The sequence below is a fragment of the Chiloscyllium plagiosum genome, unplaced genomic scaffold (genome assembly GCF_037043375.1).
Source record: "Chiloscyllium plagiosum isolate Xiang-an unplaced genomic scaffold, Cpla_swu_hap1 HiC_scaffold_18, whole genome shotgun sequence".
NCBI lineage: Eukaryota > Metazoa > Chordata > Chondrichthyes > Orectolobiformes > Hemiscylliidae > Chiloscyllium > Chiloscyllium plagiosum.
Window position 1 is genome coordinate 39,009,756 of NW_028270156.1, and position 26,974 is coordinate 39,036,729.

Consider the following 26,974-nt stretch of genomic DNA (forward strand, 5'->3'; position numbering starts at 1 on the left):
TTCAACTCCCCCTCCCACTCTGCTGAGGACATGGAGGTCCTGGGCCTCCTTCATCGCCACTCCCTCACCACCCGACACCTGGAGGAAGATCGCCTCATCTTCCACCTCGGAACACTTCAACCCCAGTGCATTAATGTGGACTTCAACAGTTTCCTCATTTCCCATTCCCCCACCTCACCCCAGTTCCAAACTTCCAGCTCAGCACTGTCCCAATGACTTGTCCTACCTGCCAATCTTCTTTTCCACCTATCCACTCCACCCTCCTCTCTGACCTATCACCTTCATCCCCACCCCCACTCACCTATTGTACTCTATGCTATTTTCTCCCCATCCCCACCCTCCTCTCATTTATCTCTCCACCCTTCAGGCACTATGATGTAGGGCTTTTGCCCGAAATGTCGATTTTACTGCTCCTCAGATGCTGCCTGAACTGCTGTGCTTTTCCAGCACCACTAATCCAGAATTCATTATGGTCTTGGAAATGACATGACACTCACAGCCAGTGAATAAATTAAAGGAGAACAGGTATCTGAAATAGGAAAATGCTTTATCTGGCAGTACTTTGACAGCAGCAGAAAATGTCAACAAAATATATTTTTCAGAAAGCAAGTCTATTCAGTTTCAGTGGTAATTAAGTTTTTTATAACTGTTACTTAACCGAGCCTTGGAAGGTTCAGAACACAAAGGAGCACAAATGATTGAAACTGATTAGGTGAGAATACACTAGAATGCATTTTGAAAGTATACAGATCAAAGATGAATTTTGAAGTAGATGCTCTTTGAAGTAGAAGACTTGTGAATTTTTCTTGAATTAAGGTTTTAATAAAAGTCAATTTGCCAGTTGCAGATTTTCCATTAAGACTCAGTACTTTAAGTTGTCTTATTGGAATATAAGAGTTAATGTACCTCCTAACTGAATTTCAGGTTATTTGATTAGTGGGATACTAGCCATGCACAGCCCTTCCATCCAACTCTATTAAATGGAGGACCAAAATGCTGATATCGGGATACTATTAGAGCTTAAAAACTGCTGAAAATGCAAAGTCGTCACATAGAAATTCACTGCAGGATTGAAGATATCTAATCTGGAAAATCTGTACTTTCCAGAAAATAAGGGACTGTCAAAATATGCAATCCTCAGAGGAAGAGAACTATAACAGCTTTCACAGCCTCAAGATGTCCCATAGCTGTTTACTGTCAATGAAGTACTTTTGAAGTAAATTTGCATTTACAAGTCGTGCCAGCCTTGTTTCAGTGATTGCATTATTGCTTCTGAATCAGAAAGTTGTGAGCTTGTGTCCCCTTACAGAAATTTAAATCATAACATCGTATTTCCAGAGATTGTAAAAGGTGTTATGCTTTTAAAAATATTATAGATTAACATGGCAACTGAGTTGTGCAAAGTATGATTCCATAAACAATATTTGTGTTGGTTGAGAGTTAAATTTTAGTCAAGAGACTGGGAGAACTCTCGTTAATAAATATCACATGTGACCAGGATTATATCACAGACTTTTGTTCCTATGCATCAAATATCAAAATTTACTTATTTCTTAAAATTATTTAAAGATGCATAGCAACTTGCTTCAGCCATTTATGAGAATTTCCATTAGCACAGTTCGGTATTTGGATCGTTGTCAACGGAAAGGTTTATGTCAGGTGTTGGGAAATGTAAAAATTCTTGCTAAATACAATGACCCACAGTCAGGTGTCTAACATTAGTGCAAGCAAGATTAATTTCTGTGAATTATTCACATCAGAATTTGCCTCAAGAACAACAGCCCCATGCAACACTTACAAATGATTCATTTTAAGCGCAACACAGCTGAAATATTTCTGTAAAAGGTGACTAGGTGATAAATATTTTTGTTCTTTGCAACTGTCCTGCCACCTAAATTTGAACCTATATACAGAGATACCTGTAATAAAAAAAATACTAAAACAAACTAAACTATCAGACTATAGTTTCATATAGAATTACATAGAGCTTGAGCACACAAACAAATGATTCAATTCAATACATCAGTGCTGGTTTTGTTTGGATGGGAATGCAATATGTGCTAATGTCCTTCCTGACTTGCTGGAGTCATGTGAACCTCTGCCATGCGGCATATTCACAACAGACAGATATCTTAAAATAAGTACTAAGAAAGGCAAAGTGGAACCAACATTTTATTTGCGGAACACAAGGATCATACAATCTTAAATTATTTAAACCTACTATCATACTCCTTTATGTGTTATCTACCTGAATTCCAATTTAATTAATGAGTCTATTAATTAAATGGTTACAGATGTTTTGCTCCTAGGTTTGTTTTTCCATTTGAAACGTGCCTTTGATGATACCTATGAACACCAACAATACTGTACAAATAACCAACATCAACAGAGTGGGTACATTCCTTGTGTAATATTGCCAGAAAAACACTTTTAAGTGAAAAAGGTGAATGTATTCGAAGCATTACAAATGGTTACTGAATGGCTTCTTTGTGGACAAAAATCATAAACTGACAGGAAATGGAAAGCCACGTTAAAATAATTAATCAAAAGATGATAGTGGAGCTTAGTGGAGTATTTGTAATTTTATAACAATGGCTAATTTGCTTTATTATACTAGGAAAGCATTTCTTTTCAAGCATATTTACCCTGAAATATCTCTGGTAACTTGATGAACTCTTATCCTAAGAAAGCTTTTTAGTTGTCACCATGATGGGATGAGTTGACAATCTTGCATGTAGCAGTTATAATTTGTTATGGTCACATTTTCTCAATGCTTATCATAACCATTAGGCTTTTGGAGACAATTTAAAAAGTCCTGGTCAATGCATAACAGCCAACTATTAGAAGCTGCTAAGTAATATTTAGATTGGAAACCCAGAATACAAACTAGTGGGTTTTAAAGCTGCTCTCATTTCAATGGAAATTACATTGTTTAACAGTAGAGACTGGAGGTCATAAACTGTTTCTATTTCCATTTCTTTTTTTTTTCACCTGGCCTATTTTTGATAGTGAGGTTGGAAACCGAAGTTAATCAGGTTGAAATTGCAGTATTCCTTTTAATGAGGAATTTTAAGAATCTTCAGTATCCATGGGCCCAAACATACCTTTCAAGTGAAGCAGGACTTTACCTGCACGTCACACAATTTACTCATTCACTGCTCATAATGTGGTCTCCTCTACACTGGGGAAACAAAGAGTAGATTGGGTGATCGCTTCTCAGAACACTTTACACTCTGTTTGCAAAAAAGAGCCTGAACTTCCAATCACCTCCCACTTCAACACACCACCCTGTTCCCTGGCCAACTTCTCTGTATTAGGCTTCCTGCAGTGCTCCAGCAAAGCTCAGTGCAAGCTGGCATTTTTTCTAGCAAACATCAGTTCTGCAGAAGGGTCACTTCACCCAAAACGTTAATTCTGATTTCTCTTCATGGATGCTGCCAGACCTGCTGAGGTTTTCCAGCAATTTCTAATTATGTCTTTAAGAATCTTGGTGCTGAGGATGTTTTGAGTGAAGTCTTCTGTGACAGCAGGATAGTATGATCAAGAACTTGAATCAAATGCTGCATAATTTCATTTATAATAGTTGAAGAACAAATGTTGTCCCATGGAGGTACAGAAATAGGGCCCAATGATTTACTATTCATACTTTATCTAAGTGCGATATTAGTCACCTCAAGTTCATCTTCTTTGGGCTGTGTTTAATGACAGAAGAACAGGCAATGTGACTCAAGTAGCACTTAGTATTGATAAAATGTTCTATGTTGTCCATTAGTACATTACTATCAAATCAGCTTTTTCAAAACCCCAGCATTATGTAACCTACCAAATATGTTGAACAAACACCCCATTATTAGACTTGAAACTCAAGGTAAACCCAGATGAAGTAAAAGAGCTAAATGCATCTGGACAACTCTTTGTTAGTTTGATTTTTTTGTTCAGATTGAATGAAACATGTGGTCTTTTTTGACAAAAAAATACGTAATTAAGTATTTTGTTTGCTTTGGAGAGGATCTTAAAATAATAAAGCAAGCACCTTCATTTATAACCACATAAAAAGTACATTTACCTACTGTGGTCATCACAATTCAATGTGTGCTCATAGCTGCAGAAGCTGTTTTTCAACTTGAGCTATTCTGTGATGTTAAATGAGGTCTTGTGAATGTGCTTTTAAGTGTTGGAGTGCACCAAAGAATGAGCTGTTTTTGAGCTAACATCAAGCTGCTAATGATTTTAATGAGAGTGCCTTCTGGATTCATATTTTTTTCATAGAATACATCACACTAAAACAAAAATCAATGAGCAACATTAATTAGGGCTTTTTAAGATGCCTTCCGTGGTTTTGTTTTGGTTAAACTGCACCAGATGAAGAGCGCTGTGCTTTACTTAAGCTACGCTATTTGACATTTAGATGAGAGAAAAGAAAGGGAAAAATACTAACAAACGCAGGAGCAGTTTTTGACAGCTCTTTGTCATGCAAGAGAGAAGAAAGGGGGCCAACTGTGAGATGCTACTTTGAAGCCCTGGAAATTTGTAATGAAAAATTTAAGATACAAGAGAGAAAAAAGACGAGCTATTCATTTGCCTCTGCATACATTAGCACTTGTAATTCAAAGGTTTGCTGTGTGTTTTTTTATAAATTCTAGTCTAATAAATATCTTAGAGAATTGCTTTGATATTTCAAGATTGTCTCTGTAGCCTACATCTACTACCAATAAAACGGAAAAATATTCATCAGCCTCCCAGCTTTAATGAGAAGGTCATTGCTCTCTAATTACCAGCGACAGTTAAGCTCGATAATTTCAAAGGCATTGCTGAACACAGTGTCTATCGACAATGCAACTTGAACAGTTGTCTTTGCCTTCCACACAGTTTATATCATTGAGACTCCTGCCTCCTTTTCTCTGTTCTTCTGTCTGCCAATGTATCTTTCAAAAGCTTATTATTTTCTGGTACATAAGCTATAGCTTTGTAGTTTACTTGGAGTACATTGTTTTTATAAAGCGTTCATTCAATGGGACAATTTAAAGTATTTTGCATATGTTTTGCTTTTTAGCACGTAATCAAGTAATTTTTTTACTGTGTATTACAGTAGAGTCAAGAAGCTTAATTCAGTTAATTGGAAGCATTTCTCTATTATTATCAAAACCTTGCAGTACCTTTGGTTTGCTATGTTTCAAGGTAGAAATTTCAATCTTGAAGTCATACTGCCCAAATATTAGAATATGAAGACATTAAATGTTATCATTAATTTGTTAAAGTAGATTACAAAGGCATTCATACAACTATAGAAAACGTTCATACAATGTTCACACAGCATAATTTCAAGATCATATATATTCACTTGAGTATTGCTGTATTTTGTTCATTTGCCCAACTATTTTTTCACAATTACCCTTACATTACACTATGTTGTTGAAAGTTTTAAAATTTTATTTCACAATTCTCTTTCCACTCTATGATGAAGAAAATATATGTTTCACTGATAATTTGATGATAACAACATTTCCAAATTTATTTTAGAAGTTACAGACAATTGCTTATCACAGATTCATCTGGAAAAGGAAATACCAATAGACTCTTGAGTCTTTGTAATAGCTTCCAATTGAGAAACCTAGAGGAATAAAAGCAATCCATATTTCTAGCCCAGTCACTCGAAGTAGACAAACTCCCATAATATTACATGGAACAGATATATAAGTGCATATGGTCATTTAGCTAATTTCTGGATGAGAACTTATAGTCATTTAAATACCTTTCCTCGGGTTTCTTTCTTTGTGCATGAGCTTTTGTCAGCAGGTACGCTTCTTTTTAATCCGAGTGTTATCAGACAGCTACAATATCGTCAGGTTTCCCCCTCACACACTGCTGAATGTGGTGCAACACTAAGTCATTATAATTCATTGCTGACCCAAGAACTGGCAAAATCATTGGACTGAATTTTAACGGAGTTAAGATTAAAGTGGTGCTGGAAAAGCACAGCAGGTCAGGCAGAATCCGAGAGCAGGAAAATCGACATTTCAGGCAAAAGATCTTCATCTTCCCGATGAAGTGTTTTTGCCCGAAACGTTGATTTTCCTGCTCCTTGGATGCTGCCTTACCTGCTGTGCTTTTCCAGCACCACTCTAATCTTAACTCTGATCTCCAGGAACTGCAGTCCTCACTTTCGCCTACTGAATTTTAACAGAATCAGCTAGGTGACAATTTTGGTGAGTTAGATGGAAGGTTTCGCTTCATGAATAGCAGGTTTTCTTAGGCTATTCTCTACAACTTGCCTCATTGCCTGTGCACCACACCTCTCACATAGTGGGAAGGGAAACAAAAAATATGCTTCTGAGGACACATAGGTAACACACTGCATTATGAGTCCAAATGCGTATTTGTAAATCTATAACAATTGATGAACTAAGCTACACAGATAACGCACTCAAGTGTCATTCCACATTTGAGCCATGTCTAAGAGAGTATTACTCTTTCCCCAATGTCCAGCGCAGCCTAACATTTTCTCATTATTCAATGTGGGACTGTCATATACTGGAAAGACTTCCAATGCTTACAAACATTCATTTTTATTCACCAACAGCAAAAACAAAGAAAACAAACAAAAACTGCATCTGCCTCTAGAAACAGATGTTGACTGCTTGCCTTTTGAAAACAACAAAATTACAACTAATGAGTGGTCAGTGTGCCCAGCTCACATTGATTGGAACCAGGTATCAATTAAGTCTTGACTGCTTATTTCATCTGACATCGCAGCACTTCATCGTCTCCCATGCTCAAAGTCCTCATCTTCCTCCTCCATATTCTGTGGCCTCACTCCCAGCTCTTCAGCCATCATAACATTCTCATTTTGCCTGCTTCAGTAATCCAGAGGACAGCATACAAGGATTGTGTGACACACTCTGACTGAACTATACTGCAAGACACCCGCAGACCAGAACCTCATCTTCAGCAGACCTATTGTCTGTTCCAAAATCTCCCCAGTTGAAGATTGGTTTGCATTTTATCTACCTTCGGCCTTAATCACAGCATTGAGAATCAGAGTCATTAAGTCACTGTCGCAGAGGGAGATGGTAAGTGCTGTTAAGTTACTGATAGTTTGCACCTAGTCACCTACCCCACATCACCAAGAAAGGTAAAACTGCATGTAGGAATATGCTGGTGAATACTTACAGTTTGAGATGAGAGGTTGTCAGCTCCTTGCCCTTGCGTAGACAATGAGATCTCAGTTTGGCTTTGTGATATGTGGCCTGCTGGTGCCACTTTGAAGCTTTTTGTGATTACTTCTGCTTCACAGAGATGAGAATGATCAACCTGAAATGACCAATGACATAATCAAGATTGCTTGTGACCAGAATTTGTGTTCCACACAGGTGGACATTGCATACATTTTACATGCAGAATGCCACGATTATAATTACACTCTGTAAATGTCTGATTATTGTAAATTACCTTTGAAGGTCTGCACATTGCTCACAAATGGACATAGTGTTCTCAGACAGAAAAATGGCACTCTGCCCATTCCAGGTGTGGACACAGTCATTTTCCATTTCCATTGAACATTTATGAATCACGTGAAGATGGAAGGTAACATTAGTTTATTGGGCAAAGTGAGTTGCAGACACAGCTTGATAATCAAGAACCGCACGTCCCACTACCGCTGTCACAACCCCAAACCCTAAACTTGTATGTGCCTTTTTCACTTGCACTTCCCATTGAGCTCAACAATACTGAGCATCCATTTGTTCCCACACCCCTCACAACCCCAAGATTGTCTCTCCTGACTTAACTAAGGACGACTGCTTTTAGACTTTCAGACATAGCCATCTGAGTTAAACATATGCAGTGTGTTTTATTTGTATGCTGCTGTCACATGGTGCAGGTGTGAGATTGAGACAGCATCATATTGTACAATACTGACCAGCAAGGCAAGTTTTCTGGCTTTGCGTGTGTCCTAAAAATAAGTCAAGATAGAAACAGAGGGTGTCTTTAGGCTCTGCTACACGGGCCAACATGCTAAAAGGCATAGCAGAACAAAGCATGGCAAGGCAGTGATGCTATGAACATACATGTAGGTGCTAAGTAAGTGAGTGCTAAGAAAACAAGCAAGCAGTCATAAGATGCAGCTTCATCCATTCCAGGAGTGGAGGGCCTGAACCTGTCTGCAAAGTGCAGATCAATCATAATTTACAGTGCACTCCAAAATGCAGCATTATGAAGCACATGCCGACTATCAGCATCTGATGACACAGGGTATATGTGGCCGGTTCCTGGAGCATGCCTGAGACGTTGGTGGCTGGTGTCCAACATGGCAGTCTGAATGAGTAAGTAGTATGCTGGGATTGCCAGGTACCCACGTTGACTTCCTTGTCAGGTATCCAGTTTCTATCTGTCCTATGATATTACATGAGCTGCATATTAATTGCAAGATTTGGAGTTAAGGAGGGTGATAAACAAGCAATAATCCACTTAATAAGAATCTCATAACTGCCTCATGAGAATCTAACCTAACATGTAAAAAATGAGACTGATGTCAAGAAAGATCTCACTGGAGTTCTTGTGAATTTCTCCCAGATTTCTTACTGTAATCCATGTCATTCAGAGCCATATAAAATTTTGCCCAGAGACTTTGTGCTCCTTCCCCAGCACAGATATAGCTATATTACACATCCATTAGTTATGTACTCCAAAAACGTATCAAGCATTGACATTGAATTGAAGGGAATGACAATGAGCAAAATGCAGAGTTTTGGGACCCACTATTTCTATCGACACAGTCTGTCAGCTGACAAGCAGCTAATTTTTAAATCATGACGTGTCCAAGCTGATCAGAATGCTTATGTTCAGTCAATCACTGATCTGGGGAATTCCCCCACCTATACACATGCAGCCCACTTGCAAATTCCTGCCATTTTAAAGATATTGCAAAAAAACTAAAAGCTTGGGGAGAATAATTTCCTGTTGAGTTTTCCAATGCAACCACCCTAACGGAGCAGAGTCAACTTTTAAACCAACTGGCATACTTTTTCCATGTAATATAAATTGTTGCTGCCTTTGAAATTTGGTATTCTTGCATTTATCCTGATGAGTGCAAGGCCAAATGCTTCAATAGCTGTACAACCAAGTGACTAATCTTAAAGTATTTCATATGATCTGACAAAGCTCCAGAGAACACCTTTAAAATCCAAGAGGCTTCTTGAGTGATTTAATGTCAAATTTCTTCAGGAGTTTGTTTACCCTGCAAAAAGATCCAGTTGTTGCACATATCAAGTAAATCAATTCAGAATTGATTTTACAGTAAAAAAATGTTGTGTAATGCTAAAGTTAATTAAAAAATCATACAGCATTAATATTCATTAACTTGGTGTCAAACATAAAAGGCTCCAATGTAAAAAATTTATAGAAAAATGTTGTTTTCATGTTGGATATCAAATATCCCCTCCAATATGTATTTCCATATTACCAAGTTCACCTGTAATAAAGGCATTATTTTAATACTCATTTTATTTAATATATAAATATTGATATTCTGACTGAAATTAAAGTATAAGGATTCATAAAGATTCACGTATTCACCAGCACCAAATCAACTTGTACTTTTAGATTCTATTTATCCCCATCTTTTTATTTTGCCTAACAGTTTCATATTCTGAGGAATCAGCTTGGTTCAACCCTGTGCACAGTAATACTATCAAGAATGAGCTTCCCAATGAATCGTGCAATGCAGTCCCATGAGGAAACTTAAAATGGGCTGCACGTGTCGAATAGCTCATTTTCTCAGACTTTTACTTCAGCCAAGAAACCTTTGGCAAAAAACGGGAGGTAATACGATGGATGGGCGGGGTTTAAAGTTCCAAAATAAGAAAACTAAACTTGGATCTTCACTGTCAAATTTGTGTTTACTTTCTGACTGTACAGATTAATATAATTTCTTTTAAAAAGAGATTCAATTAATCCTTTTCAGTTGTATGCTCTGTCATATTTCAAATTCTTCAGATCTAACATAGCTCTTTATGGTGTCACTATTATTTTAATATTTGAAGTTTCTTTCTTTCTGAAAGACATGTAATATTTCTGTTTTATTACATTGTTATTAGAAACTGAAAATCTTTTATTCTTATCTCATTGAATTGCTTTAGATGTTCATAAAGCAAAAGACATAAGGCAGAATTTTGTTTGAAAAGTAATTGAATTCCCTACAGTTTGGGATATTTAAAACTGTAACAGTGAAATGCCTCTTATATTTTGTAAAGTTAAATCAATCTTTAACAAACTGGACACATCCCAGATCAAATAAATCACCATTGCTAGCCTCAGTTAATTGCTTCCATTTGCAAGGCTTTGAGAAAGCACTTAAAAAGTTCAGCATTTTTTAAGCCACAATAAAACTGGAAGACTGATTCAGGAAAAGCTTTACATTCTGCAAAATACAAGTTTGAAGAAAGTAAAAACCTATAAGCAGAAGAACAATTTTGAGAGCTATTTCCACTCAGTTTTTAAATTGCATCTAAAATGGAAATGTTTTGTCCAAAGTTTTTTGACAATTACATTTATATTTAAAAACTAAATGTACTAAGTGCGTCATTCTGATGTATCATCCCAAATTTATAACTGAGGTTCCCAGAACGAAAAGTTCTTTTTCATGAGCATGACAATTGTGATGCGAGGTTTTCTTAATTTATGTCATTTGGTAATGCACTTGTCTCTGGGTTATGTAACTTCAAACTCCTATCGAAGTGTATAGAATCTAATCTGGTCTTGCAACATCTCTGAGCAGAGAAACAAAGTTAACTTTCCAAGTCCAGTATGACTCTTCTTCAGAAAGGAGTTGTACACTCTGACATAGTGCAAATTCTTTGAATCTAACACAGGTTTTTATGGCAACATAGTGGTTAGCATGGTTGTCTCGCAGCACCAGGGACCCAAGTTTGATTCCAACCTCAGGTTACTTTCTGTGGAGTTTACATGTTCACCTCAAAGATGTGCACGTTATGTGACTTGGTCATGTTAAATTGTCCTGTAGTACCCAGGGATGTGCAGGTTACCTGTGGTAAATATGGGGTGGAATACTCTTCAGAGGATTGGTGCAGACTTGATGGGCTGAATGGCCCCGATCTGTGCTGTAGGGGTTTTATATAACCATTATTTTCATACTTGAACACAGAACAGAGTTCTGAAGAAGAATCACACGGGACACAAACCATTAGCTCTTTCTTTCTTCACAAATGCTGCTAGACCTGCTGAGTTTCTCCAGCATTCTGTGTGGTTATTTCAGAGTTTTAGCATCTGCTGTATTTTGCTTATATACCTTAGTGACATTTCTGTGCAGAATTGAGATCCAAGTGTACCATTGCAGGTTTTATTTGTTGGAATTAGAGATTAAATCTGTTTACGTTATAAGAGAACAAAAGAATGGTCTCAGAATTCTGAAAAACCTCATCTCCCTGTGAAAACTGATTATTCATTTAACAATTTCTCACTTGTGGAATTTGCAGAACACAAATTGCCAACAATGATTCCCTACATTGCAACATTAACCACATTTCAAATGTACTTAATTGACTGGGAAGAACTTTGGAACATCCTGTCTTATGGAAAACACAATATAAGTGTTCTTTTGCCTAGTGTTCAGGTTTAAGATGTTGTGAGTCTGTTGTTTGAAAAAAAAGTCTTCACTAATTGTTAACTCTGCTACCAAAATTAGATTAACTGGTTGTTGATATATTTGCTGTTTGTGAGGTATTCTTATAGTATTATTGATTCTGCATCAATTTATATAACTCTCATTGCATTTCAAAATGATTCCAATGTGAAGTGCTTTGCAATTTCTGAGGCAACCAATTAAATCAAATATGTCTGTTGAAATAAATTAAACATAAAAGTATGATTAATAATGTGGTTAGGGAGAAGCAATTTGGAGGTAAGATAAAATAAGATGTTTAGTCGCTTCTTTCTGTGATTCTCATCACTTAATCTAAAAGCATGCCCAGTCTAACTGTATCAATGTTTGCAACTCTAAAAGAATAATCTATTAGAAACAAGTAATTAAGTGATAAAGATTTCCCAATGACATAAAAATATCCACTCTCCAATTACTGTGGGGTCTTGGAAAATATTTTTCTTTATTCTTTCATGGGATGTGGGGATTGCTGGCAGGTCCAGTGCTTATTGCCAATCTCTAACATTGATCAGAGAATCCCTAGAGTGCGGAAGAGACCATTCGGCCCATGAAGTCCACACTGACCTGCCAAAGAGCATCTCACCCAGACCCACACCCATACCCCTGTCATCCTGCATTTCCCGTGGCTAACCCAGCTAGCCTGCACATCCCTGGACACTATGGACAATTTTGCATGGTCAATCCACTCAACCTGCACATCTTTGGACTTTGGGAGGAACCCCACGCAAACTCCTGGGGACAATGTGCAAACTCCACAAAGACAGTCGCCCAAGGGTGGAATCGAACCTGTGTCCCTGGAGCAGTGAAGCAGCAGTCCTAACCACTGTGCTACTGTCACTCCTTCAGCCACTGCGCAGCCCCTCTCTAAATGTACTTGAATTGAGGGCAGTTAATAATCAACCACATTATTATGGGACTGGAGTCACATGTAAACGAGATGGGGTAAGGATGGGAAGTCTCATTTCCTAAGAACAATAGTGAATCAGATGGAGATTTTAAAAATTAATCAATGGTAGCTTTCTCAGTCACCATCACTGAAACTAGCTCCATAGAAGTTATGTCTCACCTCCAAGCAGGTAGGACCCGAACCTGGGCCTCCGAACTCAGAGGTATGAACACTACCATTGCACTGCAAGAATCCTTAAAGACTAACTATACATTTACTAATTGATTTTAAACTGCACCAATTACAGTGGTGCATTTTCAATGGCCTCTAGTTTAGAGCTCAAACAACCTGCAATTTAGTATAGATTTGATTTAGAGATGTCACAAAGCTGATTAAGACCTTGAAAGGATAGCTGAAGATAGTTTGAGTTTTACCCTGCATTTCACATGTGCCATAACTGGCTCATGCCTAATCATGAAAAAGGTTCAATAATGTTGCATTTTTCAGCCTTATTATTATGACGGACACAAAGATGCATCACTGACACTGCAGAAAGGAAATTATGAAAATTTCCTTATACATCAGATGGTGTAAATGCATTAAACAGTCAATTAAAAAAAAAGATTCTTCAAAACAGATGTGGCCTAATCCTATTCATACTTGCTTTTAATCAGTAATTGATTGTGAAATGTTTGATTCTTTCCAATTGTATAGAGATAGAAATCAATGTAAATATAAGAAATCAGGTGAAGAAAGCTTCAAACCCCTTTCTAACTAGTCCTCTCTGTTGGTCATTTCTGTAGTCAAAGATCATTCTGGTAAACCAAGACCCATAGCTATCCAAGTTCATTAAGACAGCACACTGAGCACATACATTTACTATTGCCTTCTCTGTCAATACCCATGAAATGCTTTGTATCTTTTATATAGTACTCTCCACCTGAAATTGTTCAATGCAGAAGAATCCTCCTATCTAACATGGTGGAAGGAAATTTCATACCCTTCAGTATTTATTTTTTGATGATATTCTTGTATATCACTGCTGGCTGAATAACTGGAACTTCACAAGTTTAGTCTTCTTGCGAGCAAAGCAGCCCCACAGAGCAGCCAGAAGTCACTTGACTTTAACTACAATATTTTTCCCCTTCTGTGATAACAAACACTCAAATCATCAATTTGCAGAAGGCCTTCTGGTGCAGTGGCTAGAATCCCTGCCTCTGAGTCAGAAACTCTGGGTTAAGTTGAATGCCAGGACTTGATAGTCAAGGAAGGCACATTCATAACATGGCCAAACAAGTTGTATCAAACTGCGAATCCTTCCAATGTATGCCAACAGCAGGCAATACAAGTGGGCAAGATTCCTGGTCAGTTATATAATGGAATCAAATTACAAGCTCTATTATCACTGTTCATAACTCTGGACGAAGAAGTGTCCGTCACAGTTCTAATACTCTCTGTCCTTTATGCAGTCTATTTCTAGGCTTCAGTGCTTTGCAGACTTCTGTTTCTTACATTCAATAGAACACAAATGAAAGGAATGATAATTGTTCCCTCAAGCCACACCACTCTTCTAGTTTGGATCCCTGGAGTTTAATACTCATCAGTCGGCTCCTGGCATTCACATTGCTAAATCTGGCCTTCTTACATTGATACTGAGCTGAAAATGTGTTGCTGGAAAAGCGCAGCAGGTCAGGCAGCATCCAGGGAACAGGAGAATCGACGTTTCGGGCATAAGCCCTTCTTCAGGAATGAGGAAAGTTTGTCCAGCAGGCTAAGATAAAAGGTAGGGAGGAGGGACTTGGGGGAGGGGCGTCGGAAATGTGATAGGTGGAAAGAGGTCAAGGTGAGGGTGATAGGTCAGACTGGGGTGGGGGCGGAGAGGTCAGGAAGAAGATTGCAGGTTAGGAAGGCGGTGCTGAATTCGATGGATTTGACTGAGACAAGGTGGGGGGAGGGGAAATGAGGAAACTGGTGAAATCCGAGTTCATCCCTTGTGGTTGGAGGGTTCCTAGGTGGAAGATGAGGCGCTCTTCCTCCAACCGTCGTGTTGTTGTGGTCTGGCGATGGAGGAGTCCAAAGACCTGCATATCCTTGGTGGAGTGGGAGGGGAGTTGAAGTGTTGAGCCACAGGGTGATTGGGTTGGTTGGTCCGGGTGTCCCAGAGGTGTTCTCTGAAACGCTCCGCAAGTAGGCGGCCTATCTCCCCAATATAGAGGAGGCCACATCGGGTGCAGAGGATGCAATAGATGATGTGTGTGGAGGTGCAGGTGTATCTGTGGTGGATATGGAAGTTTCCTTTGGGGCCTTGGAGGGAGGAGAGGGGGGAGGTGTGGGCGCAAGTCTTGCACCTCCTGCGGTTGCAGGGGAAGGTGCTGGGAGTGAAGGTTGGGTTGTTGGCGGGTGTGGATCTGACGAGGGAGTCACGGAGGGAGTGGTCTTTACGGAATGCTGATAGGGGAGGGGAGGGAAATATATCCTTGGTGGTGGGGTCCGTTTGGAGGTGGCGGAAATGATGGCGGATGATGCGCTGTACATGGAGATTGGTGGGGTGGTAGGTGAGGACCAATGGGGTTCTGTCCTGGTGGCGGTTGGAGGGACGGGGCTCAAGGGCGGAGGAGCGGGAAGTGGAAGAGATGGAGGGCATCGTCGACCACGTCGGGGGGGAAATTGCGGTCCTTGAAGAAGGAGGCCATCTGGGTTGAACGTTTTTGGAACTGGTCCTGCTGGGAGCAGATGCGGCGGAGACGAAGGAATTGGGAGAATGGGATGGCGTTTTTGCAGGGGGCAGGGTGGGAGGAGGTGTAGTCCAGGTAGCTGTGGGAGTCGGTCGGTTTGTAGTAGATGTCCGTGTTGATTTGGCAGTCTCAGATTCCTCCCTCCCCTTCCTCGACCTTTCTATTTCTATCTCAGGCGACAGTCCATCTTCCGCAACTACACTGGCCCCACCCCCCACCTTTTCCTCCGCTACATCGATGACTGTATTGGAGCCACCTCGTGCTCCCACGAGGAGGTTGAACAGTTCATCCACTTCACCAACACCTTCCACCCCGACCTCAAATTCACCTGGACAGTCTCAGATTCCTCCCTCCCCTTCCTCGACCTTTCTATTTCTATCTCAGGCGAGCCAACTGCCGTCGCGATATTAACCGCCACCTGAACTCCCCCACCCCTCTCACCCACTCCAACCTCTCACCCTCGGAACGCGCAGCCCTTCACTCCCTCCGTTGCAACCCCAACCTCACTATCAAACCAGCAGACAAGGGAGGCGCGGTAGTAGTTTGGCGCACCGACCTTTACACCGCTGAGGCCAAACGCCAGCTCGCAGATACCTCCTCCTACTACCCCCTTGACCATGAACCCACCCCCCACCACCAAACCATCATCTCCCAGAGCATCCATAACCTCATCACCTCAGGGGATCTCCCATCCACTGCCTCCAACCTCATAGTCCCACAACCGCTCACCGCCCGCTTCTACCTCCTGCCCAAAATCCACAAACCTGACTGCCCCGGCCAACCCATTGTCTCCGCCTGCTCCTGCCCCACCGAACTCATCTCCGCATACCTTGACACCGTCCTGTCCCCCTTAGTCCAAGAACTCCCCACCTACGTTCGGGACACCACCCATGCCCTCCACCTCCTCCATGATTTTCGCTTCCCCGGTCCCCAACGCCTTATCTTCACCATGGATATCCAGTCCCTGTACACCTCCTTCCCCCATCATGAAGGACTCAAAGCCCTCCACTTCTTCCTTTCCCGCCGTACCGACCAGTACCCTTCCACTGACACCCTCCTTTGACTGACTGAACTGGTCCTCACCCTGAACAACTTCTCTTTCCAATCCTCCCACTTCCTCCAAACGAAAGGGGTAGCCATGGGCACCCGCATGGGCCCCAGCTATGCCTGCCTCTTCGTAGGATATGTGGAACAGTCCATCTTCCGCAACTACACTGGCCCCACCCCCCACCTTTACCTCCGCTACATCGATGACTGTATCGGCGCCGCCTCGTGCTCCCACGAGGAGGTTGAACAGTTCATCCACTTCACCAACACCTTCCACCCGACCTCAAATTCACCTGGACAGTCTCAGATTCCTTCCTCGACCTTTCTATTTCTATCTCAGGCGACCAAATCAACACGGACATCTACTACAAACCGACCGACTCCACCTAGGAACCCTCCAACCACAAGGGATGAACTCGGATTTCACCAGTTTCCTCATTTCCCCTCCCCCCACCTTGTCTCAGTCAAATCCATCGAATTCAGCACCGCCTTCCTAACCTGCAATCTTCTTCCTGACCTCTCCGCCCCCACCCCAGTCTGACCTATCACCCTCACCTTGACCTCTTTCCACCTATCACATTTCCGACGCCCCTCCCCCAAGTCCCTCCTCCCTACCTTTTATCTTAGCCTGCTGGACAAACTTTCCTCATTCCTGAAGAAGGGCTTATGCCCGAAACGTCGATTCTCCTGTTCCCTGGATGCTGCCTGACCTGCTGCGCTTTTCCAGCAACACATTTTCAGCTCTAATCTCCAGCATCTGCAGACCTCACTCTCTCCTTCTTACATTGATAGCTGTGTTAAAAAATATAGATTTAATCATAGAATAATTAAAGCTTCATAGGTTTGGATTTTCCACTCCCAAATCAGCACAGTAAAGGTGGCACGATGACAACAAAATGGAGTCAGTGACATGTGGATGGTTTGTATGCTCTAGTCCTATCTTTGATGACTTTTCCAAGGATGGGGAGAGGTGGTAAGCAGGTGGGGACATGACATTAGCCCCATCTTGTTAATTGGGCTTGTTGAGATCAGTAGGAGCTCAGTGTCCTCTGATTTCCTGAGATTTTCACAGGGATGGACAGTCATTTGGACCACCTTGAAGGTGACCACCTGCAATCTTGTGGGAAAACAGTTGGTAGCACTGAACTTATTTTGTTTGATAGGGAAATAAAAATGGTGGCAACATTGAAATTATTTTGATTTATTGGGGAAAAGAAATGAAAGTCTGGCCAAATGACTATTGAGCAGAAAAGAATAATACCAACATTTGCCTACCTCTCTCCTGCGCCTCAGCTCTCCATTTGCCCTGACCTCTTTGAAGATGAAGAACCTCTCAATGTTTTAAGACCATGGAAAGACAGGGCTTTTGGGCCAGAATGTGGTCTGCTTCTCTACTGTCCCCCATCCAAATTCCCCCTCCTTCCACCAATAATTCTACAGCCGTTCTATCTCTGGGGAGATTGAGCTCTCAATCATATTTAAATACACTTCCTAGCAGCTGAAGACCTTCGTACAATCATAATGCAGGATTGGTCCCTCCCCCAAGTTCCTATCACTGAGGGGAAAATCTGACTCCTAAAATTCAAAGTAAGACAGCTGTAGAATAAAAAAATTTTTTAGTATTTTTAAATGGAGAAGTTGTAAAGTTTTCAAAAGAAGTTTCCTGTCCAACTTTCGGCACCCTCGGGATTGAGACCTTGCCAGATTTTGGATTTTCACAGATTTCAGACATTGGAACGACGTAGCTTAATCAAGGCCAAGTTCAAGGAATAATGGATATGAGAATCAAAGTGTGAAAAACAATAAATAGTATTGAATGAATAGAGTTTGTGAAAGAATAAATCAAAATTTCTTTCTATTTACTAAGTATTGTTCCTCTTACTTACTTCAATGAAAATCCCAGTAAACACCAGAGCATGCGAAAGACATGGCTACAACAGCATCAATAGTGCATGTACAAAGGTTGGGTGGTTTGGGCAAGGCCAGATTGATTGAGTTCAAGTATAATTTTAGTCAACTTGGAGTGAAGAAACTAATTGGTGTGCCACTATAAATAAAACAGCAAAGCTGATGACTACTCTGGCTCTACCAAGAACTAACACATGTCCAAACATTGTAGTATTTGAATAATGTGAATTTCATTTTCCTGAAGACAAAATGGAATCCTTTCAAAAATATCTAGACTTTGGACAATTTTGGTTTTGGGATAGCTGGAGATCACACGTCCAACCTGGAGCTGTTACAGTTCAATCTCTCATAAAGTAGAATTGAGCTGAAAAGGTATACATAGCCATCTCCCCTAATGCACACTATCTTGGATTCAGTCTGTACAACGCTTCATGCTGTATCTCTTGTGATTTACATCTTTGCTGATATTAGTTTGAAGCATTTTGTGAATTTTGTAGTGGTTTACTAGTGAGGCGTAGATGGATTTATCATTTGGTTATGCTCCTGCAAAGGAAATTAAAATTAAAATAATCAAATATTTGCTGCATGTGATGCTCATCTTTCAATCCAAAGATAACACACCCATTGTGATTTCTAGTCACTATGGGATCCCCATTGAGGGAAGATTGTGGGAAGATTGTCAGCAATTCTTTTGTTACAATTTGACACACCAGGTTATAAGAGGGTCCTAAAGAAACAAAGCACGTTTGAGTGAGGGTGAATTTAAAAAGTAGTAAGTGAAAAGATGGTAGAAGGAACCAAAGATTCTGATGAGAATCTTAAAGCATTGGGATGTTCATTAAAAGAGTGCGGCATAATAACAAGACTGGAAGGAAGGGGTCAAAGGGGACATGATTAACTCCTTCAGCTTTATTCAGGTCAAGAAATTACTTTGTGCAAAGAATCCTGGGAATCAAGGAGGTGGCACTCACAGCCACCTCTTTTCATGGACATGCTGACTGTGTCTCCAGCTCCAGAGAGGATGTCCTTCCTCCTGAGCACTCTGTCAGGTGGACATCCAAATCAGAGTCTCAGGTCATAATCAGCATCCTTCTTGCTGATGTTGTTTGTGGTTTCAGGTGCTGCCACTGGCTCTTTAAGTAGCACCAATCTTCCATCCCTCCTTCAGCCAATTTCTGCTCCATTCCCCCACACACTACAAACATTTGAGGAACGCTTTTATCTGCATGTGTTTTATGCCTATCACCCTTCTCCCCACAAATGTATCTGAGACTTTGAGGATGAGACGCGTACAGTCTGTATGCTCATCATCTTTAAATGATCTGCCACTATAGATTACGATGCGATCATATGAACACAGGGGCAGGAGGAGGCTACTCAGCTCCTCAAGCATATTCTGCCATTCTCGGTCAAAGTGAATCACCTATCTAAACACGCTATTCCAGCACTCTCCCCATGTAGGTTGATATAATTAATAATTAGAAACCTATCAATCTCTGTCTGGTATTGACTTACTGAATTAACTTCATCAACCCTCTATAGTAGACAATTCCAAAGATTCACCACCCTCACACTGAAGGAGTTCCTCTTCATCTCAGTCCTAACTGGCTTGCCTTTTATTCGAAGCCTGTTACGGTGCTTCTAGATCCCGGAGTCAGTAAAAACATCCCTTCTGTCTCTACTCTGACAATCCTTTTAAGAATGTTGTAAGTCTCTATACGATCACCTCTCATTTATCTAAACTACACAGGGTGAAACCTCATGCCCTCAATCTCTCCTGAGAAGACTATCAACATACCAGAAATTAACCTGGGAAACTCCACTGCAATTTTGTCAAGTTTTAGATACATTTCTCTAAGAGTACTTTATTTAATTAATACTAATTTCTTTCAGTTGCATAGTCTTACCGGACCTTTGGAACTCAATTATTTCAGGGAGACTTCTTTATTCTTCCTCTGTGAAGGCAGACTCAAAAGATGGAATATTTATTGGGCCAGAACAATCTGGGCGATGGTGAGAAATGAGACAGAATTGAGTGAGAAGTTCAGTGAGGCCTATTTCGATATCAGGAGTAATGTGAAGCATGTTTTCACTAGTTTCAGGGTGTTGAGATGCAATTCTCTCTGGGCAGCAGCAAATTGCTGATTAAAGGGGATTATTTCTTATGAACAACAGTATTTACTGAAAATCTTGAATTATTAATATCTATGATCACTGCAAGCAAACTGGATGACAAGAATTCTTGAAGTGGAAGTCAGAGTGGGTACACGGTGACTTTGGCTTGTCACTGCTGCTGTTGGTTATCATGCCACAGCATCTCATGGCATGATCCATGGGCAGCAGCCATGTGCACCCCTTGTCCACTGACAGTGGCATCCGAAAATTACCAACTCTTCAGTGGCCAGTCATGGGAATAGAGCTAATGCAGTCGAGGAAACGTTTCAGCATCAATCATGGGATAACTGACTTGTTGTGCATTTATGACCAGTCTGTCAGATCCATCCAGAAAGGGGAAAGGAGGTAATGGAGATAAGAGGGACCACTATTTCAGGAGGAGATCCAGAATCCAATTTGTGGGGTCTAGGGGGCTGAAGGCTGCAGTAGGGGATTTTTAGCTTTTTTGTTTTTCCTGCTATAAATTCTCCCGTCTCTGCTTGTAATGGGCTCACATTTGTCTTAGCTATTCTTTATCTTTTTAAATGCCAGCAGAAACTTTTACTTCATTTTGATCTTCCTTGCTATTTTACATTTTTTTTTTACATTTTTAAAATTATCGTTCCTCCTTTGCTGAATTCTAGAATTCTCTTAATCCTCAGGATTATAGCTTTTTGTTTACATCTTACTAAGACTCTGCCTTTAAACTAATTAATTCATCAGTGGCACACCATTATAGTGGGCAGAAATCCTATCCCACCTCAATTCCAGCAGTATCATAGAGACATTGCTATTTGAGACCCAAAACCACACATCAGAGTGGTAACTGTGTTGGGCTATTTTAAATTCTGACTCTCCTCATCCAGTCACTCACAATTGGTTGCAGAAAAGACAAATGTTGAATAACTTTCCTGCTACAGTATTTTCAATTAAGCTCAACAGGAGTTGTGCTATTTACTCTACTTTGAAGTTCACCATAATCTCCAAGCTAATTGAATGAATGTATGAAGCGATGATTTTTGACAGACAGACATTTCAAATCTTGGCATAGTTTTTCTTCTGACTGACTCCCAGTGCTAACATTGATGAAGTAATTTCTCATCAATGAGAATCAACTTGTCAAATTAGAATGCTTTCCCTTGCCCCACTCCAAGTGATATCATAGAAACTCAGGCATGGCTCATTCCTCTGATCTGGAATTTTTCATTAGTTGAAATTTAAAATAACAATTTTCTCTAGGAACCTTGATCAGATGCACCCAACAGGAAAGCTTTTCAAATTGAGGCACCTCCCAAATCCATAACCTTTATCTGGAAGGAAAAAGACAACAAGCACGTTGGCATGCCATCCTCTCTAATTCCTCTCCAAGTTGTGCACAATTCTGTCTGGATTATATACGCTCTTCCTTTATCATCAATGAGTGAAAATTCTGAAGCTGCCTCACTTAAAGGTGTACCTACACTCACAGACTGCAGCAGAAGAAGATGGCTCACCACCATTTTATGAAGAGAATTAAGGATGGCCAATGTATTCCGGTGGCCAGATGCTTTTAAATATTGAAAGTGTACCTGCCTGCACCACCTTCTCCTCAGCTCATTCCATACATGAGCCATCCTCTGCATAAAAAAGCTGCCCCTCAGGTCCTTTTAAATCTTTCTTCACTCAACTTAAACCTATGCCTTCTAGTTTTGGACATCCTTACTCTGGGGAAAAAAAGATCTTAGCTATTCACTATATCCGTGATTTTATGAACCTCTATTTGGTCATCCCTTTTCCTCCAACACTCCAGGGAAAAAAGACCCAGCCTATTCAGCCTCGCCCTATAATTCAAACCTTCCAGTCCGAGCAACATCCTTGCATAGCTTTTCTGAACCCTTTCAAGTTTGACAACATCTTTCCAAAGCAGGAAGACCAGAATTGTATGTAGTATTCGAAAAGTGGCCTCAGCAATGTCCCGCACAGCTGCAATATGACATCCCAACTCCAATGCTCATGCACTGACCGATGAAGGCAAGGTGCCAAATGCCTTCTTCACCACCCTATCTACCTGTGATTTCACTTTCAAGGCACTATGCACCTGCATGCCGAGGTCTCTTCATTCGGCAACACTCCTCAGTGACCTACCTTTAACTATATAAGTCTTGCCCTGGTTTGCCTTACCAAAATGCAACACCTCACATCATCTAGATTAAACTCAATCTGCCAATCCTCAGCCCATTGGTCCATCTGATCAAGGTGACTAGGTCAGTTTATAGTATCTGGTCAGCGAGGAGGATTTGTACTGAAGGGCCTGTTTCCATGCTGTATAACTCAATTACTCTATGGTCTTGCCAATGATAGTCCTTCATGAATGAAGAATATATTCTGTGATATCAGCTACAGTATTTTCATGCAATGAGTTGTGTTATTTACTCAGCTTTGAAGTTTACCATAATCCCCAAGTCCAAAGAATGAATGCATGATTTTTGGCAAATAAACATCTCATGTCTTGGCATCATATTTTTTCTGACTGGTCCCCAGTGCACCTGTTGGTTATTGATCTGCTAACAAAATACACAAGAATCTTAACAACTGGCAAAGAAGCCTCATCATAAGAAAATTCCCTTTATTTTGTTACCTGATCTCAATTAAAGTAGCAATTGAATTGGTGTCAGTGCTTTAAGTAGGAAGAAGTGAAATTAGCCAGGCTTCTGAATACTGATTCTTATCTCATGGCTCTTATTCAAATTCATGTGTTAAGTTTGTGCAGATGCCAGATAAGTCCATTATCAAGCTTTGTTGTAACACTCTGTCAGACTACAATAATCTGCCAGTTACTATTTGGATTTATATAGATGAAATGGGCATTTGAATGAGGTGCTGATGAGCAACATAGACTCATGGAAATAAAACCCAACTCAAATCAGTGCCTTCAGGGGAGGAGAAATATAAGAAAGGGTCTTTGAGACAAGCTCTACTCTCTATTGCAGTACACACATACCCATATTAGTAACAGTGATTTACAAAGAATCTTCCAATTGCCATTAAGTTCTTTGTTTTGTATATATCAACAGGAAAGTCATTTAACACTTAAATTTTCTGTAACCAATTCATTTGTGATAAGATTTCATTAAACAAATTTCCAAATATTTTAACTTCATTGTTGCTTTAACTTCTTTGCCAGCTTCAGTACACTAACGTAAGAATTAACTGCTCTCCATACATATACATATATTTTGAAATATGTTATGATAATTTTAGAACAGGTTTCCTTTAAAATAATTAGAGTCATTTGGTAATATAGCATGAGCATTACTGAAAACAGACACATTTTATTGAAGCTTTTCGCTTTGCACTAATCAGGGCAATTCACAAGATTAACAATTCAAGGGAAGAAAAAAGATTATGTTATGAGACAGGAGAGAGCTGATTGCTTGGCAAGTGGACTCTGATTGGTACAGATGTTGTCATGGAGAATGCATTCATAAAAGTTGATTGACAGTTCACTGCTAGGCTTTGTTTAAATTTTAAAGCAGGTAGTTTAAACTGACAATCCCATCCCTCTCATTGTTTTTGGTGAAAGGAGAAGGGATGAGATATGTAGTAGACATAGTAGACTTTTTTTTATTAATTCACAGGATGTGGGTGACCAGCAGTCACTGCTCATCCTTAATTGTCCATGAGAAGGTACTGAGCTGCCTTCTCGAATCATTGCTGTCCATGTGTGTGAGGATATCCACAGTGCTGTTAGAGAGCAAGACCCAGGATTTTGACTCAGCAACAGTGTACGAACAACATATCTCCACATCAGATTTTTATGGGTTAGAGGGGAACTTGCAAGTGCTGGTGGTTTCATGCATCAGCTGCTCTTAACTGGTGAGGCTGTGGGTTTGGAGCCTGCTGGTAAAAAAGGAGAAAGTGAGGACTGCAGATGCTGGAGATCAGAGTCAAGAGTAGGGTGCAGGAAAAGCACAGCAGGTCAGGCAACAGTCGAGGAGCAGGAGAATCAACGTTTTGGGCATAAGCCCTTCATCAGGACTGAGACTTGTCTGATAATCTCAGATTCCTGATGAAGGGCTTATGCCCAAAACATTGATTCTCCAGCACTTCGGATGCTGCCTGACCTGTTGTGCTTTTCCAGCACCACACTCTTGGTACTGGTAAAGAAGACTTGGTGAGTTGTTGCAGTACATTTTGTAGGTGATAACACTGCTGCAAGGTGAATGCTGAATGTGATGGTTGGAGGTATTAATCAAGCAGACTGATTTGTCCTGGATGGATGTTGTTAGAGCTGCATTTATCCAGGCAGGTGGGCTATTCCATTAAACTCCTGACATGTGCTTTCTGGATGATGGATAGGTCTTGTGCAGTCAGAAGGTGAATTACCTCCTACAGAATTTCCAACCTCTGATCTGCTTATGTAGTTATAGAATTTACATGGCTGGCCCAGTTTAGTCTTTGGGTAATTCTTAATATGTTGATAATGGGAGATACAGCAATGGTAATACATTTGAATATCAAGGGGTGATAGAGAAATTCTCTCTTGTTGAAGATGGTCATTGTATTGCATTTGTATGGGGTGAACGTTACTTGCCATTTCACAGCCTAATCTTCAATGTTGTCCAGATCTTGTTGTATTTGGACACTGCTTCAATATCTGAGACATTGCCAAAGTGCTGAACATTGTGGAATAATTAGCAAACATGCCTATTTCTGATCTTATACTGGAGAGAAGGTTATTGATAAAGCAGCTAAAGAAAGTTGAACCTAGGATACTAATCAGAGGTATTCCTGCAGTGATGGTCTGTGGCTGACAATGTACTCAGGAAATGTAATGGATGTCCTTACAAAGAGTAAGGAAGAGGAAGTGTAATAAATGTAGCTCTGACTATCTGTAGGCTCATAATGAATATTATTTAATAACCTATTGCCAAAAATAGACACAGAGAAGTTGAGGAAGGGAAGCGTCAAAAATGGACCATGTGAAACAGTGAGAAAGGTGGAAATTGGAATCACAGTTAAAGTTTTCCAATTCAGGAAATAAATAGGATGGAGCACTGATGTAGTCATCAACATACCAGAAACAAAATCAGAAAGGGGGCCTGAATAGAACTAAAACAAGAAATGCTCAACATATGCCACAAAAAGACAGACATAGCTTGGAGCCATGCAAGTGACCATTACAACAGCTTTCAGCTGAAAGATGTGAGTGGGAAAGAGAAGAATCTGTTCAAAGTGACAATAGGCAGGGGAGGGTAGGACCCTGATTGGATGTCTGTTCATGGAAAAAGTAGAGAACTCTCTGGCTATCCAGGCAGAGAATGGAGGTCTAGATAGATTGAATATGTGTGATAAAGAAAAGACAATGCCAAAAAACTGGAAACTTTTAAGGTGTTGAAAAGTATCAGAAGGGTCACAAACGTAGGTATGCAGATACTGGTGAATGGATGAAAAGTAGAGTTTAAGAAGGAATCGGTTATGTGTACAAACAGGGCGAAAGTGAGGACAGCAGATGCTGGAGATCAGAGTTAAGATCAGAGTGGTGCTAGAAAAGCACAGCAGGTTAGGCAGCAGCCAAAGAGTAGGAAAATTGACGTTTCGGGCAAAACGTTTCCTGATAAAACCTTGATTTTCCTGCTCCTCGGGTGCTGCCTGACCTGCTGTGCTTTTCCAGCACCACTGTAATCTTGACTGTGTGTAGAAACAGGCTGACACAATAGAGTCATCCTGTTTATGGATCTTGAGAAGGAGATAAATTCTATGGGTAAATATAGCTTCTATCTGTATTTATCTATCTGTAGAAACTAAATAGAAACTATGAGGTGGAAAGCTGTGGAGGGAAGATGACAAATAGAAATGAGGTCAGCAACAACTCAAGAAATGATTGTTATTCAACATTGGTGCAGAGGAGGTAGGATTAAGTGGCCAAGAGTTGGCATTCTGAATCGATAGGGTAGAACATAGTTAACCAGAAATCAACGGCATCTCTCCTTGTTGACTAATCTAATGTGTAAAAAGTTCAGAGGAACAGCTTGGAGTGAATGTGGGAACAGGGAATTAAAATGGCTGTTGTCACACCATCAGTTCACCATGAAAAGATCAAGAGAATGTGTAAAAGGACACATGGAAAGACAATCTCAAAGATGGATGAAAGCATCCATTGAACGGAGAGACAATTCCTGAAAAAAAAAGTGAGCACAGAAGTGAAGGTGACATATGAAGAGTTCAATGTCATTCAAAATTCAGTAAGGTGAGGATATAAACCAAGTCGCACTGAGGAATAAGCAAATCCTGTGATGATCTTTTTAGAATTGAGAAAAGAAAGATATAAGATCCACAATGCAATGCACAAAAATTTATGTTAATTTAAGTCCGTAGCAAAAAAGGTCAACAAATAAGAAATGATTGAAAGAACTTTTGCAAAAGATTTTAATATTTCTCTGTGGCCCTTTGCATTAACTTTCACTTTTATTTCTGTTATGCCATTGCCCAGTAGTACTGATGGTCTGTATCATAGATGCTGAGTTAAGTCAAGAGTTACTGGGAGAGTAATGCATGAAAAAGAAAGCCAACACACTTTATGGCCAC

General features: G+C 40.2%; 1 long non-coding RNA gene across 3 annotated transcripts in view; it reads right to left on the bottom strand.

Annotated features, from left to right (window-relative positions):
* LOC122558047 (uncharacterized) overlaps positions 1–26,974 on the bottom strand; it is a 148,044-nt gene that overhangs the window by 22,889 nt on the left and 98,181 nt on the right. For all 3 annotated transcript variants that reach the window (XR_015760021.1, XR_006314021.2, XR_015760022.1), the window contains one exon: positions 7,171–7,311. This is a non-coding gene — a long non-coding RNA (uncharacterized LOC122558047). The remainder of the gene's footprint in view (positions 1–7,170; positions 7,312–26,974) is intronic.